This window comes from Dipodomys spectabilis, unplaced genomic scaffold, assembly GCF_019054845.1.
Source record: "Dipodomys spectabilis isolate Male_0828 unplaced genomic scaffold, ASM1905484v1 ptg000070l, whole genome shotgun sequence".
NCBI lineage: Eukaryota > Metazoa > Chordata > Mammalia > Rodentia > Heteromyidae > Dipodomys > Dipodomys spectabilis.
The window spans coordinates 2,246,375-2,268,749 of record NW_024870747.1 but is presented as its reverse complement, the minus strand read 5'-3'; the positions used below and the strand labels follow the sequence as shown (position 1 = coordinate 2,268,749).

The following is a 22,375-nucleotide window of genomic DNA, read 5'->3' as shown; positions in this document are numbered from 1 at the left end:
TGAATTACATATATTGTTACATTTGCCTTTTTAAATTTTTTATTGTGAAAATACTGTACAGAGGGGTTACAATTACATGGGAAAGATAATGAATACATTTCTTATCAAGCATTGTAGCCTCCTCCTGTATTTACCCTTCCCATCCATTCCCATCCTTCCCTTGCTCCCCCACTCAATCCTCCCTCTACTGCTCCACCCGCACAAAGTTGTAAAGTTTATTTTTCGACATAACGACTTGTATTTTTGTAATCAATTTTTTAATAACTGTTTTTCATTTCTTGCATCTCAAGAATGAAAAATATGGAATATTTCACAAATTTTCATATCATCATTGTGCAAGTGCCATGATAATCTCTATATTGTAGTAATTTGGGTAAACGTCCTGCTGAAGCATGTAGTATCCTGTAAATTTAAGTAGTTATTGATGCAATCTTTATACAGGCATATATCCTTGGTTGACTGTTTGTAACTAGGAAACCTTATTGTTCCTAAAAATGTTATTGATCTTACTTCTCTAAAATTCTGTGTATATTGGGAAAAGCTTATATTGTTTGGTCGATTGCTCACATTTGCAATTTTTTTGTCAATGACTATTTTAAGTCTTTTTCATTTTAAATTTGATCATACTTTGAAGCCTTTATAGCTAGGTCCAAAGGTGATTGTTTTTCAAGTACTTATTTATAAACTGAGTAAGCTTTGTGGAGCTAATGGATTCAAAGTAAGCCTTGCTTAAGAGCTACTTCTAAACTTCTGCAGCTTAAAAATTTCTAAATGATGTCTTATTGGTACAAATGTCTACCTGACCCTTTATTCTTCTTCCCTGTAGCAACAGACCAACCAGAATATCTTACCCTGACAGCATAGATTTTCTTATTGGAACAAAACTAATATTAGTTAAAAGGGATCATAGAGAGATAAACAGTTAAGACAGAATCATTTAGGCTAGAAGGTATTTTATCAAAATATAATTGTTTTTTATACCTAACATTTCAATAGTAGCTAAAGCCAAGAAGGTGAAAAAAATTTTCACATGCATGATTACCAAATGTCCTGGCCAGTCTACCATCCATCCAGGCAGGAATTTACACTACTGCCTTTCTTTCATCAAATATTTTCATAGTTAAAAGAGAAGTCTATATGTTTCTCCTCGATATTAGGCCTTAAATTGGTAATGTTTTAATCACAGTGTTTCCTCTTGTCTCTAGGCTGTAAATCTCCAAATGGTAAAGCTTTAGATCCAACTCTACCAAACACTGAGGTAGAAATAATGGAATAATATTTTAAAACACAGTTGCCTTTGATACCCTAACCACAACAGAACATTGCAAAACATGTGCCTTTTTTCTTATATTTTATAGTTATATATTTTATATTTATACGTGCTGATATTTTATTTCACACAGTGAAACTTACTAGAATTAATTGATAATTTGACAAATAAATAGATATTTATTACAATAAATAGATTGGAATATAAAGAATAAGGTTTAGAATGTACATTAGAATATAAAAAGTATCAATGCAATGTCTTTGGTATAAACTTGTGATATGTTCTAAGTATTCTTGGTCTTCTGAATTCACATTGTAAAAAAAAAAAACAATTGTTTTCCTCTAATCTATAAGGGATTTTACTCTGCTGCTCTGTTTATTGTTTTAACTCACTGGTTGCAAAATGTTTTTCTCTATATTTCTGAAGCATTTCTACTGATTGTACCCAAATTTTGCTGATATGATATCTAAAAGGTATTATTCTTCTGCAGGATCCACGGGTCCTAGGATCCCAGGTCTTAGTTATCCTCTTCATCTGATAACAAGGGGAAGATTTCTCACCTAGGCTCATGAAACATGCCAACAGAAAGTAATTGAAAATCCATCTCAATTCCTTATGACACCGGAATTAGTGGTAAGCAATTGTGTAATGCAATGCAACTTAAAATGAAAGATGAGATCACAAAATCTGAGAGAAAGTACAGTAATTCAAACTTTCAGTTTACAAATGACCAGCCCATATGAGTGACCAAGATCACAAATGTCACAAAATTATTTTTAATACCCCTCTTCTAATGATAACTCAAAGATTTCACTCCAGCATAAGTAGGCAAAAAAAAAATAGTTCCTAGAACGATAGATCCATAATTGGTCTACCAGGGCTAGGAAAACTTGACTTACAGGTCAAATATAATTCACAAAAACATTAATTGAGAAGATCGTTAATGCTTCAAAATACTGGTACTTCAGTAAAACTTGTTTCTGTAGAATAAAAATGTTATCATTCTCAAACCAACGATAACCTACACTTAATCTCCTGAAAACAGATTCCTTTTCAAATAATCTTTTAAAAATCACATTCACCAAAATAACATTTGACAAGTAGACAATATTGACATTACAAATTTTTCAAGTTTAGGGTGCAAGTTACAATAGAGTTGTTTTATTTACCCAGCACTAATGCCAAACAGGTTCAACCATTCATTAAAGTGTAGAAATAGTACCATCCACCATTTGTGTTGTTCAGTAGGTGCCTTACAGAAATGTGTCAAATAGAAAAACCTCCCATAATTCAAACCCAAACACTAGCTAATAAAGTAAGTTTAATCACTTACTAAGGTACATTTTAAAAAGTCACAAATAGTTGCTTTATCATATGTTGTTTTATGTTTTACCTATCAGTCTAACATAGTAAGAAATATGACTTAAAGTCATGAATATGGGTACTCATCAGAGATGTGACAAACATAAAATCTGTCTTCTATTTCTACCAAGTCTTCTTCTTATTCCAAAACTTATAGGTAGTAGAAAATATTATCCCATGTAAAATAAAATAATCACAAACCTTTTTCAAAGCCATTTATAAAATTTGTTAGTTAGGAATATATTCTAAGCCATTTTTAAACTTTCTTGTTGACTAAAGATTAATCTTACAAATAGATGAGAATAAAATCATGTCTAGGTGCTTCACATCTCCAGTCTTGCAAATTGTTATTGCAGATGAATGAATTATGGAAATATAAGCTGACATCAGTTCAAGTGTACGCAGGATTGAAACTCCATGGATAGTATATAAACCTTTCAAAATATTAACAGTTTAACACAATGACTATCAGGAAGTTGAAACCAGAGAAGAATAATAGTAAAGACAGAATGAATGAAAAATGGAACAAGGGGCAAGTACAGCTAGAATACTCAATGTACACATGTGATAAAGGAAGTGATAATTCTGAAATACATCTTAGAGAAGGGGTTGGTTGAGAATGATAGAAGGAGTCACTCTGATCCAGGAGCATTGGACAATTAGATGGACATATTTATTGCAATACACTTGCACAACCTTTTGAAATTTAATTAAAAAACACAACAAAAAACAAAAACACACAAAAATCACAACCAAACAGCAATCTCTAGAGAGGATGTATATGACCTCTCAAAATTTTAAATAGTTCATAAAGGGTAGTCTTGGGAATAGCAAACAAAGCTGTTCAAAGAGGACAGTTTGGGGTAGCAGAGAATTTTGAACAGATTTAAGTAGATTGTCTAAGGTTGTGAATCACCTACATCTGCTGCAAATATTTTCTTCTGTGAGTTCTCTTTGTCTGCAATGGATACTCCAGTCCTCAGCCACACTTGATAGCTTGTGAAGATAGAATGGAAGAAACAAGATCAAGAATCCATTACTCCACTGGAGACAGAGGAGTCCTCTATGTTTTCTCTCATCTCTCTTCACTACTCTTTCTTCATACTTTTAAGTCAAGTGATTTTGAATTACATCTTTCATCTTTGTTCTGGCAAAATAATTAGCCAAACTAATTTACTAAATATTATTTGCCATTTTTTTTCTACCATGCTGTTTACTTGTTCAAGGGAGTCCATTAAGCTTCACCGTTGCATTTGGTTGCCACAAAAATCCAACATCTATGTTAATGAGGACAAACTCTAATGTAAAACTTTGTCTCCAAAAAACCGATCCAAGAAGCTGTGATCACAAATATTTAGCTATACTTTTTTTCTTTTACCTTGAAAGTCTTCTTGTGTCTAAAGTTCCACAAAAATAAGTACTCCACTACTTTTTGGTTCAATCACTTCTAACCTCAAAGATATATTTTGCTAACAAGATGCTTAGAGGAAACCGAAGTATACTCCACTTTTATGTTCTCTCTTAAGACTCTCCTTAGATACCATATCAGGATCAGTGAAGTTATTCTTTGCAAAATTATTTCAATAGATTATTTTTTCTTGGTCTTGCATTTGCTCAGCAAGATGTATGGAACATAATAGAGTTAAATCATCCATACCTTGGGTAACAGTGTCTATTACAAAGGACAATGCTTCTATGTCCTAATTCTATGTCCTCCTCTTAGCTCTTCCCTGATTTCCAATTAAGCACAGCTTCTTGGCTTCAAGTCCAGTGAAGCTGAAAGACTATAAGATCTCCTCCCCACCCCACCCCGCTACATCTTCATGGTTTCTCTTTTGAAACTCTTTTAAGTTGCCTCATTTGGACGTAGAATTTATTTTCTTGTCCTCATTCAAACTGTTCTACATTATAGTGAGCCAAATAGGCTCTGTAAAATCACTTTAGGTAGCAAAAATATTAAGACAATCTATATCAAAATTTTTGGCCTCCCTCCACTGCTGAAGTCAGTATGCTTAGATAGGGCTTCTAAGAACATTGTTTTCTTACCCTTTCAATTTTCTCAATTCTTTTCTGATCCCAAACTTTTTGGCTTATGTAATAAGAGAAGTCTTCACTACCTCATGTTAATAAGGATATTATTTTTTGTGAGCTACTTAGAAATGTGTAATCATTGGGGTAACCAATCAGATTTTTTTCTGTTTCAGTGCTTCACGTGCAAAGACATTGTGGAAAGTGTTACAAACAGAAAAGTGTGAACCCAATACCTTCTTTCATTTTGAAGGGCCCTTTCTCCCTAAATATTTTGACCCAAATTATCTTTTTCAAAGAATAATTTTGGTAATTAAAGGTCAATTCACAAAATTTGATGTCTTAGTTTTCTTAAGAACTTTGAATTTCACACAGTGAGAGTATATTTCCTGGGTAAGGACAATTCTCAAGGGAAACTACAGGATTTACAGTAAGGTTTCTGAAGTTTGTTTAGTGTGAAAATGAGCTATCTTTACCCACATTGCTCCCTCTCAACTAGGTCTCCATAGCTTTCTTTGCATGTAAGCTTATTTTCCCAGGCAATTTTCTTAATAGGCTAATTTGTTAAAATTTTGAACAATTAAAATATACCAGTCATAATTTTTAAACTCTTTTGAAATTCCTTTATCAGAATCACGTTTTCCCCAATCCTAATTCAACCTTTTCCATCAAAAACAGTAACAAGTTGTTTACATGATATAGTGTCCATGCAGCTATTATTTTCCAGTGGCTTTATGTGTTTATATGAACATATAAGCTGATGCTGAGCAAAATGAACTCCAAGGTATGGAAACAGATTTTTTTTGCAGTTGTTTTTAATGTACTATGTGATTTCTATTTTCTTTGGGTTTTCCACCTATGGTTTGGCATCAGCTGTATTTGATTTTGTGCCTTGTGTATTGTGTATACATTTACCTTAATTAGGGAAGGGAAGAGGAACAACAAAATGGCAAGACAAAGGACAAAGGGCAAGCCAATGCAATAACAATACTCACAAGACAATATGTTGGAAATGTACATTAAAACTTGTGAGGAGTATTGAGGTAAAAGAAAAGTGTAAGAAAAATGAAAGAGGGGGTAAAAGTTTGAAAAGTTATGTATTCACTACCTTACAATTACTGTAACCCATTGTTCACCAATTTGACAATAAAATTAAATTAAAAAATAAGCTACATAAAAAATAATTTCACTGTATTGTTATAGTAAATATTATTTTATATAGTAACTTTTTAAAAATCAATACTATTTGGCATCTAATTTGAATTGATTACTCCTTTTTTTATCAGAGAGTCATCAACTTGAATGTTATCCAACTAGACAACATTTTCACAATAAACTTGACAATATTTTGAAAAAAGGAAAAATTTAGTACTTTCCCATACTAAAACTGAATATAGTTTAATTCTATGGAAACCCATAACTTTTAAAAGTAAATGAGTTGTTAAGAGGACAGAATATATGTGTTCCTCAAAATTCCTATGACTAATAACTACTCATTTTCAAATTCTGAACATTCCATACCTGAGAGATTCAAAACAGTACCTGTTTGCATGTTATGTAATTTTGCAATAGATGCAGTTTCCAATGGAGTGTTACAGATTGAGAAGTCAACAGAAAAATAGCCACATTCTGGTAGAGGATAAAATTAGGAAGCATCTGTAATTAATTCTTCAAGAGTAAGCAAATTTTATCAGCGTAAGCTATAATTTCTATGAACCATAAATCCAAAGATTTATGCCATAAAGTCATCCTAGTCCAATAATTTCCACCTTGTAAAGTGCACCTTAATATTCCCTTAATTCACATCATGAATAGCTTATCTCTATTGTGAAAAAAATACTATACCTCTGATAATGTGATTCTCTCCTTGTTCTGGAAAGAATACTACAATTAACTGGGTTGCATAATTTTTCCCCCAGTGAGATTCTTGAGATCAGAACACTTGCAAATGTTATTTATATTTATACTTTTTTAAACTATCACAGATATTTAGGATGCTAAGGTCAGAAGATTATGGTTCAAATATCCAATAAATTCAGAAAAAGTCAGACACAGGTGGCACTGAGATTGAAGTGGTAGCGCACGAGCCTTGAGCATAAACAGGCTCAGAGACAGTTTCCAGGCCCAGATTTCAAGCCCTAGGACAAACCAATAAAACAAAAACAAACCCCAAATGTAGCATTTTTCTCATTGTATACAGAGGCACGTAATTAAGGAAATTGCTTCCTGTGTTACATATAGGTAGAAGAAAGATGTCACACAATTATTCTCTTCATACAATGTTATACAAAACCCTCAAAAATTGCAATTTTTCTATATTTATAAATTAATATCGATTTGTTGGCAACTCTGTCTAGATTATTTACATTATCATTTTATACATGAATTGTTGGAATTTTCTATTAACTAAGATCTAATTATAACTCTCTTGAAAGCATATTCTAGGCAAATAGAATGCCAGAATCATTTGTGAATTTGTCAATTAAACCCTCTACTCAAAAAAAATTTTGTAGTATCCTATAAAATATGAAATTACAAGCAAAACTAAAATATTTATGTTAACTCTAAATTCTAATTTAGCAAGATCTACAAAGTCCTGCTTTAGATGAACTTTGAAATTTCTCTAGGCTTAAGATTTTGTAATCCTTCCTCATTTCTTTGGAATCCAACAGAATGATGCTTACTTACTTTTTCAAATTTTGGGTGGGAATCATGAGCCATTTTGAATCTAGGAATGTTCTGTAATGAAGAGAGCATTTAAAACAAAACTGAAGATTATATACGAGTTGCATTTCAATAGGAAACTTGACTTCTCAAAACATAATAACAAAATTAGCCCAAACTTCCAACTGTGTATTTCTTTCTTGTTGTTTGGTTTGTTTTATTAGACAAAATTATACTACCTGGTCCAGGAAATGTATCACTATTTAATTCCACTCTCTAATCTCCTGTCTTAGTCTGAGTGCTAGAATTCCAGGTTTGTATCACATTGCCCTGCCATGTTTGTTGGTTTATTTAATCTAGACATAGACTAGCAATTCTGAACTTCTCCAATGATATTATCCACTAGACAGAGTGCTCAGAGTGTTTATGTACTATTTTAGAAGATCTTCTAACATTTGACACAGGATATGATCATTTTCAGATGCACCTGCTGGGATCTCTGATTCATTCGATCCCTTTAATAATAGTTACTTGACTCTCTTACTATCTCTCTTCCCTACCTATGTAATAGTCTCAAACTTTTTTGAAGAAAGTTCATGAGGACTTTCTAATATTAAAATTCATCTCTTAATTCTTACTCAGGATGTATTTTCTATTGCTATTTTTAAACTTTTCTACATATTCTAAGAGTTGTTTCATTTGTGTATTTGTGTGTGCACATATAAGTGCCTCTGTGTGTATGTGTATGTTTGTATGTATGTATGCAAAAGCCTCAAGCTCTTATTCATCAATCTTGCTCATGCCTGGTATTCCATCACCTGAGACATTCTTCCAATTCAGGTTTTGGCTAGTAGTGTGGCAAAGACTGTTCTGCCCAGGCTGCATGCAAACTGAACTTCCCAGACTGCTTTACATTCTTAGGTTTTGTATCTCCAGAAGTATCAACTTTTAAACTACAAACATTTTTGTGAGTGAAAAGTCTAAGCTGTAGCCCACATTTTTAACTCAAAAATTCATATAAAGATAGATGAACATACACATTGCATATGCTGAGTGTACACTGTTAGAAATGTGATCTTAAGCTGCGTGGTGGAGAGATCTGGGGATTGGGGTTCAAAGCCAGCCCAACTAGGAAAGTCCCAGAGACTTTTTTCTCCAATTAACTACAAGAAAACTGGAAGTGGCACTGTGGCTCAAGTGGTAGAGCAGTAGCCTTGAGCTGAATAGCAGAGGGACAGTGCCCAGGCCCAAAGTTCAAGTGCCAAGACCAACAACAACAACAAAATGCAAGTAAAGGAAAGAAAAAGAAATGTGATCTTAGCCACTAGTTCATTGCCAGTATAATCCCTGCTCTCTCAAGATGGACTTGCTTTTCCAGTTAAGTCCATGCCCTTATATCTGACTTTCATTGGAACCAGAATTATTCTTCCATTCTACTTTTAAAAATTTGTGCAATTAACAAACATGATTGAGAAAGGGAAAAGACTCATACTTCATATTCCACTTAGGAACACTCCCATAAATCTACATATTGGACTTGGCTTTATTGTTTCGATGTTGTCTTATTTGTAGTCTTCTATATTGTATTGAACCCTTATACTTAAACACAGAACTTCTCTTTCTCCTATTGTTGCAAATGTTTCTCTTACTGTTAATTCATGTGCACTAGGGAAATAACGCACAACAAATACACTCACAAAAAGAATGATCTGAGGATCTTCTTCCCATTTAAAATTTGGCTTAATTTGCAGAGCAATTATGAAGTTTGAACTAAATGTACTCATGCATAATGTATTTATAAGCAATATAAATTTTATATTTTCTCTTTTACTAAGTTGTCTCTGAAACACCTATTACCTCATGTCCAAAAGTGTCCTTGTGTTATTTCAATGAAGACAGAAAACATTCATTAGACCTCAAGAAGCACCAATGATTGTTACTGGACTTTGTGGAAACTGATCCCAGGAGAGGAATTGAACACAGAGAAATGATAAAGTTCAAATTAACTTGTGCTTTCCTTTTTACTGTACAAGAAAAGAATTCCAAGGCTTGAAGGAAACTCTGTCCCTTACTTTTTCCAGTGTGTTTTTTATTCATATAAACTTGTCTGTAAACTTCTAATTGAGAGTATTACAAAAGATAATAAGGTGCCATGTGAAGGCCAGCATAGAATAAAAGGAATTAACGTTGTTTTTTTTTAGTTAGTTTGTATTTGTTTTTGCCAATTGTAGGGCCTAAAGTCTGGGCCTGGGCGCTCTCCCTCAGATCTTCATCTCAAGGATAGTGCTCTACCACTTGAACCACAGCGCCATTTCTGACTTTTTCTGTTTATGTGGTACTGAGAAATCAGGGCCTCATGCATGCAAGGCAAGCACTGTACCACTGAACCACATTCCCAGCCCCTAATAACATTGTTTTAAAGTTGTTCTACTGCAAAGAAACAAAGACATGGAAGTTTAAAAGTGTCTTATGTATGGATATTTCACCCCTGAGAAGATTCTCTTTTGGCAGGAGTCAGTTATCAATTCCTTTAGTCTGGTCCTGAATTCTCCATAGCAATAAGGATTCCAAAAAAGCTGGATCTTGTGAATATGTTCAGCACAAGCAGTCTCTTCTCAGAGCAGTACTCCTTTAAGGACAGTCCCAAAGAAATATCTGGGGGTTGTTTTTGTTTGCTTGTTTAGTTTGTCCTGGTTCTGGGACTTGAACCCAGGGGCTGGACCCTGTCCCTGAACAGTTATCTTTCTTGCCCACCTATCCTCAAAGCTAGTACTCTACTGCTTGAGCCAAAACTCTACTTCCGGCTTTTTTAGTGTTTATTTAGAGATAATAGTTTGACAGACTTTCCTGCCTGGATTAGCTTTGAAATAGGATAGTAAGAAAGCCAAGTGATATCGACAGTATGGACTTCTCTTTTGAAAAAAAAATATTAGATGAAGTTTATTATAAAGCTAATATTTGACAATTTTTAAAAGAAGAGAATATGCCCAGCAAAGAAGCCATAATTTAAATAACTCAGTGAAAGTAGGTGCACTGAATCATTTTGTAATTATTTTTATGATTGGAAAGATTACTATTGACCTTGTCATTCCTTTTGGGGAAACTGAAAGTCATATTTGCACTTTTTTTGTGGGCGCTGTCCCTCACCTCTTCATCTCAAGTTGAGCACTCTATCACTTTAGCTACAGCACCAATTCCGGGTTTCCTGTGATTAATTGAAGATAAGGGTCTCATGGACTTTCCTGACAAGGCTTGCTTTGAACCACAATCCTCTGGTCTCATCCTTCTGAGTAGCTAGGATTACAGGCTTGAGCTACCAGCACCTGGCTCATATTTGCATTTATGTGTACTTAATGACACTATGTAGACAAAGAATGGAAATTTGAACCAAATGATGACATTGCAGCTTTTCAGAAAAATTTGGGTAGGAATAAATATGTCCTCATTTTTCCATGTTGTTATATTAATGACTCATGAGCTATGGGACTCTTATATTAGCATCCTCTGCCATCTGTGTACGTGTTATTTAGTATTAGGCAATATTCATAGAGTAATATAGAAAGACTGAGATTTTTAGAAAGCAAAGGAGACCAGGTATAAAAGAACAGCATAGAAGGAGATACATTTATCACACAGAGATTAAAAACTAGCCTAAGAGATTTACAATGTTAAAGGCAATGAGGTTTAAGCCTAGTTGATAACTAGTTCTTCAATAACCAAAAATATTTACCTAGAACAGTTTCTGGTATATGTTAGTTACTATCATTTATTCCTTCCATCTGGAGTTATTCCTTCTCTTCTATCACAACTGTTTATTAGTCTCTGCCTTTTTAGTGCCATGACTGACCAAAAAGATTTCCAAATCTCACTTAGACTAGCCTTCTCTGTGATTAGCAGTGACCACTCAAAAGCCTGGAATCTTTTAATTTCCAGAATTCATCTTCCCTTGACATCTAAGTACATTCCTGGCATTAACTGCAGTGATCTAATGAACAAAACATTTTTTTTTCAACACGGTATCCTAATATAGGCAAAATGCATGAATTAGGGACTATTGTCAGGTATCAGTATGGAAGGAGCAATTATATATTCCAAGTATGTGTTCTTTATTTTTCATTTACTAACTGTTTTCTTTTGATTTGTTTTGTTTTTGACAGTCCAGGGGGCTTAAACTCAGGACTAGGGAATTATTCCTGAGCTTGCTTTTTTTTTCCTCAAGGCTACCACTCTACCACTTGGGGCACAGCACCTCTTTCAGTGTTTTTCTGTGAGGAATTGAACCCAGGCGTTCAGGCAGGCTAGGCAATCACCACACCATGAAGTCACATTCCCAGAGCCCTAAATGACTTTCTTAAGATGGCATTATATTTTCATTCCATAACTATGTATCATAATTTTGGCCAGGTGCTAGAAAATAACATACAAAAAATACTAAGTCCAGTAAGGCTGGATGGACAATGAATAACCGTTATAGTCTAGCCAGGGCACAGAGGGGCTTACCTCATGGAGCTGGTTCAACAGGCTGAGCAAGACAGCTCCTAACCCACAGTCTACCTCCAGAATGAGAGGGCAACCTTGGGTTCCAACCACATGGGGACGCTGGGCCACCTCCTCCAGCACACATTCAACCAGTTCCTGTGAGAGAGAGAAAAAAAGTCAGAATTAAACTTAAGCCGGGTGCCCATGGCTCAGACCTCTAATCCTAACTACACAGGGGGCTGAGATATGAGGATCATGGTTCACAGCCAGCCCGGGCAGGAACGTCTGTGAGACTCTTATCTCCAAAGAAGCACCAAAAAACTGTAAGCGGCGCTGTGGCTTAAGTAGTAGAGTGCTAGCCTTGATCTGAGGAGCTCGAGGACAGTGCCCAGGACCAGAGTTCAAGCCCCACGACTGACAAGAATTGGACTTCTCACCACAAGAAGTGGACTGAATAGCATCCATTGTCCTAGGGAGTATGGCAGAGAAGTCAGGCAGAGCTTCCTGTGAACTGGAGGTCATGAGTATGTCACCTGGCTTCTCCTTGCCTCAGTATCCCCAGCTGCAAAACTTAACACAGTGAAGGATCCCCTTCCTCATGGGGATAAGGTAAGGATGAAAGAGAGACATGTTTTGTTTCATAATCCCTCACCTGTTCCATGATTAATAACAAGCCCCATGTGAGCCTTTTCCAGGTATCTTCCTTTCATTTGCTCACAGAATTGCCAAGAACCGTATCTAATGGCCGCTCCCTCTGTGCCCTGTGCCAGAGATCCCTCTGTATAAATCCCTTGTTTCCTCACAACTGTCCCAAGAGGAGACTGAGGTCCAATAGTTGAAGCCTAACCCAGGGCTTACCCTGTGGTCAAGAATTGACTGCTGTGCACTAAGAGTTTGAGATAATCCATCTAAACCGATGACTGAACATGGTGCTACATGTCTACTATCCCAACTACAGAGAACCAGTCCTGGTGGAGCATGCCTGTCACAGATAGGAGGACCATGATCCAGCCCAGCCTGACCATATATTTAGTCTCTATTTTGGAAATGCCCAAGACAGAAAGGCTTGGCTCACATGGTGGAATACCTGACTGGCAAGCCTAAGGCCTTGAGTTCAAATCCAAATATACCAAAAAGAATCAGAGGCCCGGTGCCAGAGGATCATGCCTGTAATCCCAGCTACTCAGGAGTCTGAGATCTGAAGATCACAGGTCAAGATTTAAAATAGGGTTGGCCTCAAACATCAGACATCATGATGAGAAGACCCGGAGTCTGACTTATGCTAGTGCACTCCATACTCGCAGGGTGCACATCCTTACTAAGTGCTGGCCACACACTCTGTCCCCCTGGGAAACCACCCCCTGTGAGACTCACCCCCAGGTCCTACCAAGCTCCCACTGCCACCAACCAGGCCCAAGGGAGTAGAGAGCTCCAGGGCACACAAATCCTTTGGTCTTGTAATTTAAAGGTGATCAGTCCCTTCAAGCACCTTACCCTTCCAGGCACCTGGACCTCAGCCGTGAAGCCCATGCACCCCCAATCCCCTTGCGAAGATAGCAGGAAAAGTTACCAAAAGGTTCGACCATCTTTGTTGTAACCCACTTCTACACACACACAAATCCAGACTGGTGACAGAAGACTTATCCATGCAGCACCTGAAATTTGCCAATTGATCACTCACCTGAGCACTGTCAGGATGTACAAGTAGAAAGATGATCTCTCTCTCTTTCCCTCTCTCTCTCTCCCTCCTTCTCTGTCTCTGTTTCTCTAATGCACACACACACACACACACACACACACACACACATACACACACACACACACACACACACACACACGACTCAGAGCAGTGCCTCTGTTCATTCCTCATCTGGGACAATGTACAAGCTGGAGCATGGAGGTTCCCTTGAGACAACCAGGGGCTCCCACCCAAGGGGAGCACCACTCAAATGATGCAACACCACCCCGCCTCTCCGTTTCTCCAGGGTCAGATCCTTCCCCTTGGGAACAACCAGCCTTGACTCTACATTCACCAAAACCCTAGGCCAGGATGCTGGGTGAAGGAGTCCTGAGACAGGTGTCTCCTCAGAGCCTGGGAAAGGAAACTAGCAGAGGGTCATGGTGACCTCAGAGGGGTGTCTGACCAGGGGTGGGGCACTGTTGGTGAAATGGATGGAGTCCTGAGGCTACATACATCGACATACTCCTTCCTTCTGGCCTACATGCTTCTGGGCTAATTGGTGGATTCTTGGGAAGGACGAGGAGACCAAATGGACCAAGCATCAGAACATACTGGCAGAGCTGGGAAAGGTGATGACCCTGTGAGAACTGTTGACAGCTGAAGGGTAGGGAAACAGGCCGGGTGTATGTGTGTGTGGCGGGGGTTGGGGTTATTCCTCCCAGATATTCACCTTCTGCTTTGACCCCCAGCGCCCTTCACCTCCCTCCTGGGATTTTCTGGGACCCTCTTCAGGTGAAAGGATGACCAAGCACAGAAGACAAGAGCTCACACAGCAAGGGGGGGGGGTCTATCTTCTGCATCCAACAACCCCCATTCCCAGAAAAAAGGAAAAGACCCAAGAAGGCAGGTGTGGAGGTGCTGTTCCCCACCTTTGACTAAAGCCACCAAGTTCCCACTAGGGAGAGAAAGGGTGCAGATGCATGGCTCTGTAGCTCCCACTGCTTCAGGCCAGGGACCATGTGGTGCTCCCTTTTCACCCATCACTGCATCTGCCCTTTTCCTGGGACATTGGTCACTAGGGATGGGAGTGGGATCCCCGGGTTGTCACCCAGCCCCTACCCGTAGGGCGCATTAGTGGCAGAACCCTGGCTGGACTGTGGGGTGTGAGGGAGGTGCAAGTCCGTGACCTGGGGGGTGTCACCAGGTACGGGTGTCGCAGGGTGCAGTCCCACTGGGCGGCCACTCACCTGTGCTGCTGGGAGAAGTTGTTGGTGGATGCTCCTGGTGGGGTGAGCAGCAATGGAGGGGGCATTGCAGACACTCAGGTCCAGAGCAGAGGACTAGGGGCCGGGACCAGGCCAGGGCTGCAAGCCTGCTAGCAACTTGCCACCACCTGAGGTTTGAAATGCAGTGCCTTGAGGGAAGCAGGGGAGGGGGCTGGGAAGCAGGAGGGCACATCAATTTCCTACTCCAAAGTAGCTTCAAGACTCTTGCTCACTACTCAGCCATCTCTACCTTCTTCAACTGCTGGTAGTGGTGACAACCAACCTAGGGAATCCCAGGGAGTACCAGGCAGCATGGAATGTGGGCGTGGCCACCATTCTTGTATTCCATTGGTCAGAAAGAAACCTGAAAGAATGGTGGTGTGGCCAGAATCATGTGATGCAGGCAGCATGGGCAGAGTCAAGATGACAGCAACTCCCCCAGCCACTTTCCCAGGGAACTATGTCCAATTCAGTTGGGGACAAGAGGGTAACCTGCTTTAGCCAGATGGCTGCACAGATTCTTGAGTGTGTCTATTTGTTGCCAGTCCCAAACCTTGAACTCAGGATCTGGGCACAGTCCATGAGCTGCTTTTGCTCAAGGTTAGCCCTCTACCACAAGAGCTACACGGCTCTTCTTCTGGCTTTGTTGGCACTGAAGTTGGACAGGGGTCTCAAGGACTTTCCTACTTAGGATAACTTTGATCCTCCCATCACAGCCTTGTAAGTAACAAGGAGGATTGCTGAGAGCCACTGGGCCTGCCTAATCACTGGTCTTGTTTATGTTCTTGGACAGACTGGTGAGTTCCCTATCCTCAGGTTGAAGTGGTGGGAGCTGGAGCCCACTATTCGAATCCTGGTCCTGCCACCTGTAAATGGTAGGAGATCCTAAGAAACTTGTTCCTATCCATATGATTACCAATGGAATGTGATGTAAGTCATGATTGAACAGTTCTTGAATAATTCTAGGATAAAATGATACACAATTATATTATAAGACACTGAGTGATTTTAATTAATACTTTATTAAGCATTTAAACAATCACATTCATAAAATGGAGGCATAATGAAATACCTAAGAAATGGACCTTCTATACTATAAAGGTGCCATTTTTTTCTGCCAAGACTGGGATTGGAACTCATGGTCTGGGTAACTCTCTTGCATTGTGTGGGAAGGGGAAGATTTACTCCTTGAAGTCAAGAAAATCAAGTCTGTTCCTTAGGCCTGAAATTGATCCCCACCACTAGAAAACATCCTACTCATGTATAATTTCCATATATGATTTATATTTATATACATATGTTGACTCCATATTGCATTCAGTGGAGTTATTCATTTTATTTTTTGTTTTAATCATGTATTGACCATTTATTTTATTGACTATTATGACACATAGAACATTGATTACATTGATTACATAGGACATAGTTCTGCATATGTATTCCACTTCATACCTGACACTCAGAAGATTCACAGTAAAGGAAAACATGTCACCATCAGATTCTTACTCCACGATTCATTGTTTGGGAGTGCTGGCATCTGAACTCATGGCCTACAAGGCCAAATTCATGAATGGGTGAGTGTCCACATGCCATCCTGGGGCAAATTGAGCTGACAGGCAGTTCCTACGACCTAAGATCGAGCCCCAGGGGTTGACAAAATAAGAACAGATTGACACGCAGGTGTCAGTATACTAATAAATATATATCTTTATACCATTCCAGAGATGTCTGTCCATTATTCACTTATATAGACTACATTTGTACCAATTCTTGGATATTTATTATACCTCCATGTAATTATTGTTATTGTTTTATCTTTAAATTATTAATGAAATCTGTGTCTTGAAATTATTGTGTTCCTGTAATAGTATTCTTTTAATGCTTCATAATATTAAATAAAATCAATCAGCCTCCTGAAATTATGCTGTCTAATTTTATACAAGCAGCATTCACAATCAACTCATTCAACCGTGACATTGATAACATTCCATTGTTATTCCTATGGATGAGAATAAGTCTCTTAGTATCTCCTGCCATTGGTTGTGTAAGGACAGGGATTCGAAATCAGGGCTTACATTGCCACGTGGGCCTATGGTTTTCCCGGTATTCTGTCAGCCTTCAGCAATGCAAGGTGAAGTACCCTTTGCAAAAGTGTCATTTAGACCCAGGAGGTCACCGTGCAAAGGAAGAAAACATAAAAAGCTGTCTCACAGCATTTTTCTGTGCATTTTTTCCCTGAAAGGTCTGGGGGTTTAGGATCCCAGGAGCAGCTATCGGTCCAGTGGCTCCATCCCAGCCTTGAGTGATCAAAGATGAGGCAGAGTTGCCACGACCTGAGTTCAAGTGCCGTGCTGAGCATAAAATAAAATAAAATAAAAAATAAATTAGCTCTCTGGCTTGAAATTTGCAATGTTTATTCTGCATGGTTTTCGATTTGAACTCAGGGTCTGGGTACACCTGCAGCACTGTGGATGAAGCGGAATCTTACCATACTTGAAGATAAGAAAGTCAGGCCTGTTCATTAGGCACGAATTCAAGCCCCAGCCCTGGAAAACATACTATTTATATACATTGTAAAGATAGGATTTATACTTACCTATAGATGTTCAGTCCATACATGTTTGGTGTGGTTGTTCCTTGTATTTTTTTATTCATTTATTTACCATTGATTTTATTTACTATGATGACACCCACTCCATTGATTACATTAATGATATACTATCACATAGCATCTAGATTTGTAGACATGTTCTCCATCATGCCTAACACCCAGGACTCTCAGAGAAAAGAAAAATAATTTTCACACTCAGTTTCTTACTTCATGATCCACTTGGTAATGCTGGGATCTGTCTCAGGGCCTAGCAGGACCAATTGGTGAATAGGTCAAGGTGAACAAACCAGCCTGTGAGCAACTAAGGAGCTAGGCCATTCCCAGGATCTGACATTGATCCTCAGGGTGCCCCACGATAGTCATAAATTCATTATTTAAACATAGGATCTATGTTTACATACATGTGTGGACAGCATTTTGCATTCAGTGTACTTCTTATTTTGTGACTAATTCATAGAGGTATTGTGTATTTTATTGAGTATGGTGACAGGCATAACTGTGCTGACAAGGATAACAACCTGTTCCTATGGTTATAGGGTTGCCTATGCATTCTCCATCCTTGTTGAGACCCAGGACTTTCACAGGAGAGGAAAACATGTGCAACGATTGCCTTCTGACATAAAGAGGAATCTTTTGTTAGTGCTGAGATTTTAACTCAAGTCTGGGTAGCTCTGTTGCACAGTGGGGGAAGGGGAAGCTCTCCATCCTTAAAGACTAGAATGTCAGTTCCAGTCCAGAGCCTAATTTGAAGCCCCAGCACTGGACAAAATAATAAACCCATCTTTTTAAAACATAGGATCTCTCTTTACCTACAGGTGTCGTATGCATCTTGCATTCAGTGTAGATTTTTTTTATTTTTTTATTTATTCATGGATATATTGTGTATATTATTGAGTATGGTGACAGATATAACTGTGCTGACTGGACAACCTATTTCTATGGCTATAGAGTTGCCTATTTAGCATTCTCCATCCTCTCTGAGACCCAGGACTTTCACAGGAAAGGAAAACAGGTAGATTGATTGGATTCTCACATCAGGATGAAACTTTTGGCTGTGCTAAGATTTGAAGTCAAGGCCTAGCAGACCCAACTGGTGAAAGGGTCATCGTGAGCACACCAGCCTGTGAGCCACTAAGGCACTAGGTCATTCCCTAGACATCAGATCGAGCCCTGGTGGGGGACAATATAGTCATAAATTCATAATTAAACCAAGGATCTATATTTCCATACATGGGTGGGCAGCATCTTTATTTTGTCTCTTATTCATTGATATATTGTTTATTTTCTTGAGTATAAGATGACAGATATAACTGTGGTGACCTAGATGACAACCTAGTCCCATGAGTATAGAGTTGCTTATACATTCTCCATTCTACTTGAGACCCAGAACTTGCAAAGCACAGGAAAACAGGTGCAATGACTGGCTTCTCACATCAGGGTGAATTTTTGGCAGTGCTGGGATTCACACTCGGGGCCTAGGAGGCCCAACTGCCCAATGAGTCCACGTGAGCACACCAGCCTGTGAACCACTAAGGAGCTGGTCTGTTCCCAGGAGCTGAGATCAAGCCCTAGGGAGGCCACAAGAGTCCTCAATTCATCATTGAAACATGGGATGTATATTCACATCTGTGTTTGGACTGCATCGTGCCTTTAGTGTAGTTATTCTCTATTTTGTATGCTATTCATGGATATATTGTGTATTTTCTTGAGTATATGATGACAGGTAAAACTCGGCTGACGTGGATGACACCCTATTCCCATGGCCACAGGGTGGCCCATGCATTCTCCATCCTAGCTGAGACCCAGGACTTAAACAGGAAAGGAAAACAGGTGCAACGATTGGCTTCTGACATCAGTATGAATATTTTGGCAGGCTGGGATCTGAACTCGGGGTCTAGCAAGCCCAATTGGCGAATGGGTCCATATGAGCACAGCAGCCTGTGAACCACCAAGGAGCTAGGCCATTCCCAGGACCTGAGTTTTAGTCCCCGGGGAGGGAGAAGGAGAGCACAATAGTCATCCATTCATAAGCTGAATTTAGTACGCAAATAAGTACGTATTTGTATAGAGTAGGAGAGAAGGCGACCTGTGATGGAATCCAATCTACCGTGTGACTTCCGATTTTTGGATCTTTCCTGATGTCTCCATTTCATGACTGTGATGATTATTGTCATGCTTCATCAATTCTTCATTACAAATAATTGATACCCTATGAGTCTTGCCTATCATTTTCTACTCCCATCATGCACAAACTACTCATTCAAGGATGATAACAATTGCATTCCATGGCTCTTTCTAGGTCCAGAAAAGAGAATCCCAGGCTCTCCTGCCATTCCCTCCTCCTAGGGGGGCTGAATTCAAGCCTCAGTCCTGGAAAACATACTCCTTATATACCTTTTAAAGAAAGGATTTCTACTTCCATACAGATGTTCAGTCCATATCATGTTTGGTGTGGTTATTTATTTTATTTCTTGTTTTATTCATTTATTTACCATTTATTTTATTGACTCTGATGACACCTATACCATTTATTATATTGTTTACATCCTATCACATAGCATCTAGATTTGTAGATGTGTTCTCCATCATGCCTGGTATTGCTAGGATCTGAATGCAGGGCCTAGCAGGCCGAATTCATGAATGGGTGAGTGTGAGCATGACATCCTCTAGCCAATGAAGCTGTCAGGTGGTTACTAGGCGCTAGTTTGTGCCCCAGGTTTGGCCAAAACAGCGATAAATAGATAGGCAGACGGTGGTATACAAATAAATAAACATTGGTAAACAGTGCCAGAGCCTTCTATGACTGAATGACACCTACTATGTTCCTACCAACACTTAGGTATTTATTATTCCACCATTACAGGAATATTATTCTTTTCATGCTTAATAAACTATTAAGATCAATCAGCAACCTAGGATTATTGCATCCAATTTTAGACTCAACTTGTGCATGAACTACTCTTTCAGTTGGCATTCATATGCATAGGAACAAGTCCCTTGCACTCTTCTACCATTGTTAGGTGTCAGGACCGGGTTTGAACCAAGAGCCTATGTTGACAGGTTGGCCTATGGTTTCCCTGATAGCCCACCAGCTTTCAGCAATGGCAGGTCAGCTCCACTTTGCAACCAGGTAATTAAGACCCAGGATAGTCACCTTGCAAAGAAAAAAATCCTAAAACCCTTCAGCCCTCTGCAGCTCACCACTTTTTGTGCTTTCCAGCTTTTTTTTTCTTCCTGCAATCCCTCTGGGCCTAGGATCCCCCAATCGAATATGGGTCCAGATGCTGCACCCCAGCCTAGGGTGATCGAAGCTAAGGCAGACTTCCATGACATGAGTTCAAGCCCCATTGTTGACCAAAAAAAAAACAAACAAATAAAAATTAATTAATTAATTAATTAAAGTAAAAAAATAAAGCTCATTTGTTTGGAATTTCTGCCAGTTTTCTTTCCTAGCCTAGGATTTGAACTCAGGGTCTTGGTAAATCTGTAGCAATGTGTGGGAAGGTGCAGTGTTGTCACTACTTGAATTCAAACCCTGTGCCAAGCCAAAAATAAAAAAAAAATAAGTCACTGACCTGGGCAGTGGGAGTAGTTGTGGAGATGGTAGAGAAGGTATGGTAGGGGGAAAACAAAGGAGGAAGCAACAATGCTCAATAGGAAATGTACTCATTACCTTGCTCATGTAACTGTAACCCCTCTGTACAACATTTTTACAATAAAAATGTACAAAAAATGAAACAATATAGTTCTCAGAGAAGCACTTTAGGGGTAAAGGAAGGATGTCTGAATAGCTGTACAAAACTCGCCACTGCATTTTTGTTTAATGCTCAGTATGAAACTGAATAAACATACCTGCTTCCATTAAAAAAAATTAAGTCTCAGTCTTGGAACTGGTGCCAGTATTTCTGCTATTGCTGGGATTTGATCTCACTGTCCAGGTAACTATTTTGCACCATAGGTGAAGGCAAATCTCACTGTCCTTGAGGAAAAGAAATTCAGGCTAGAGTTCCCAGGGCCTGAATGAAGGCCCTGCAATGGAAAAACTATTTCTATACATGTGTAATATATGATATATACTTACATATGTATGTTTATTACATATTATGATTACTATTGATTTTGTATTTTATTTTTATTTGATTCATTAATTTATTGTTTTATTATTATACACATAATATTTATTACATTTTGAACATAAATTATAAAATTATACACAATAATTTAGGACATTAACTCATTTTTCATTAATCTTTTATTAAGTGTTGAAACATGATACATAATTAAATGGAGGCATTTGTCACAGTCTTCACATGTTTAGAGTCTCACTCAAGTATGACCTGTGTTTTACCTTTGGATACCTTACTATAGTGATCTCTTTAGATGATTTATATTCAGAAGCCTTTTCTTGAAGATAGGCAAGTTGAGGGATAAAATTGTAAGGGTGGGGCAAGAAATGTGGCTTAGTGGTAAAGAGCTCACTCAGCTTGCATGAATGTCAGGGTTTGAATCCTCAGTGCCACATACTCAGAAAAAGCCAGAAGCTGTGGAGGGGCTCAAGTGGTAGAGCACTAGCCTTGAGGAAAAGAAGCCCCAAGACTGTCAAAAGCAATAGGCCATATGCCAGTGGCTCACACTTGGAACTCTAGCTTCTCTGGAGGCTGAGATCTGAAGACCACCGTTCAAAGTCAGCCTAGACAAGGAAAGCCTGTTAGACTGTTATCTCCAATGAATCACCAAAAAACCCACGTGGCGCTGTGGATCAAGTGGTACAGTGTTCGCCTTGCTCAGGAAAAGTCCCTAGATTTGATTCAATTCACACAACTGGAAAAAAGTAAGGGTTAATCAAAGTACTTTTTCTATTTGCTAATTAGGAGAACACTCTCTGGAAAATGAACGCTGATATATAGCAGAATTGAAATCAGAGCTCAAGGTTCAAGTGTAGCAGATCCATATGCCCAGCCTCTCAGACTCTAGCATTATAACCTTGTGTCCTACGGGGTTCTGAAAGGTCAAAT

General features: G+C 38.6%; 1 pseudogene; it reads right to left on the bottom strand.

Moving 5' to 3' along the window:
- Positions 1–294: 294 nt before the first annotated feature.
- On the bottom strand, positions 295–394 carry LOC122109916 (annotated as a pseudogene).
- Between the last annotated feature and the right edge of the window lie 21,981 nt (positions 395–22,375).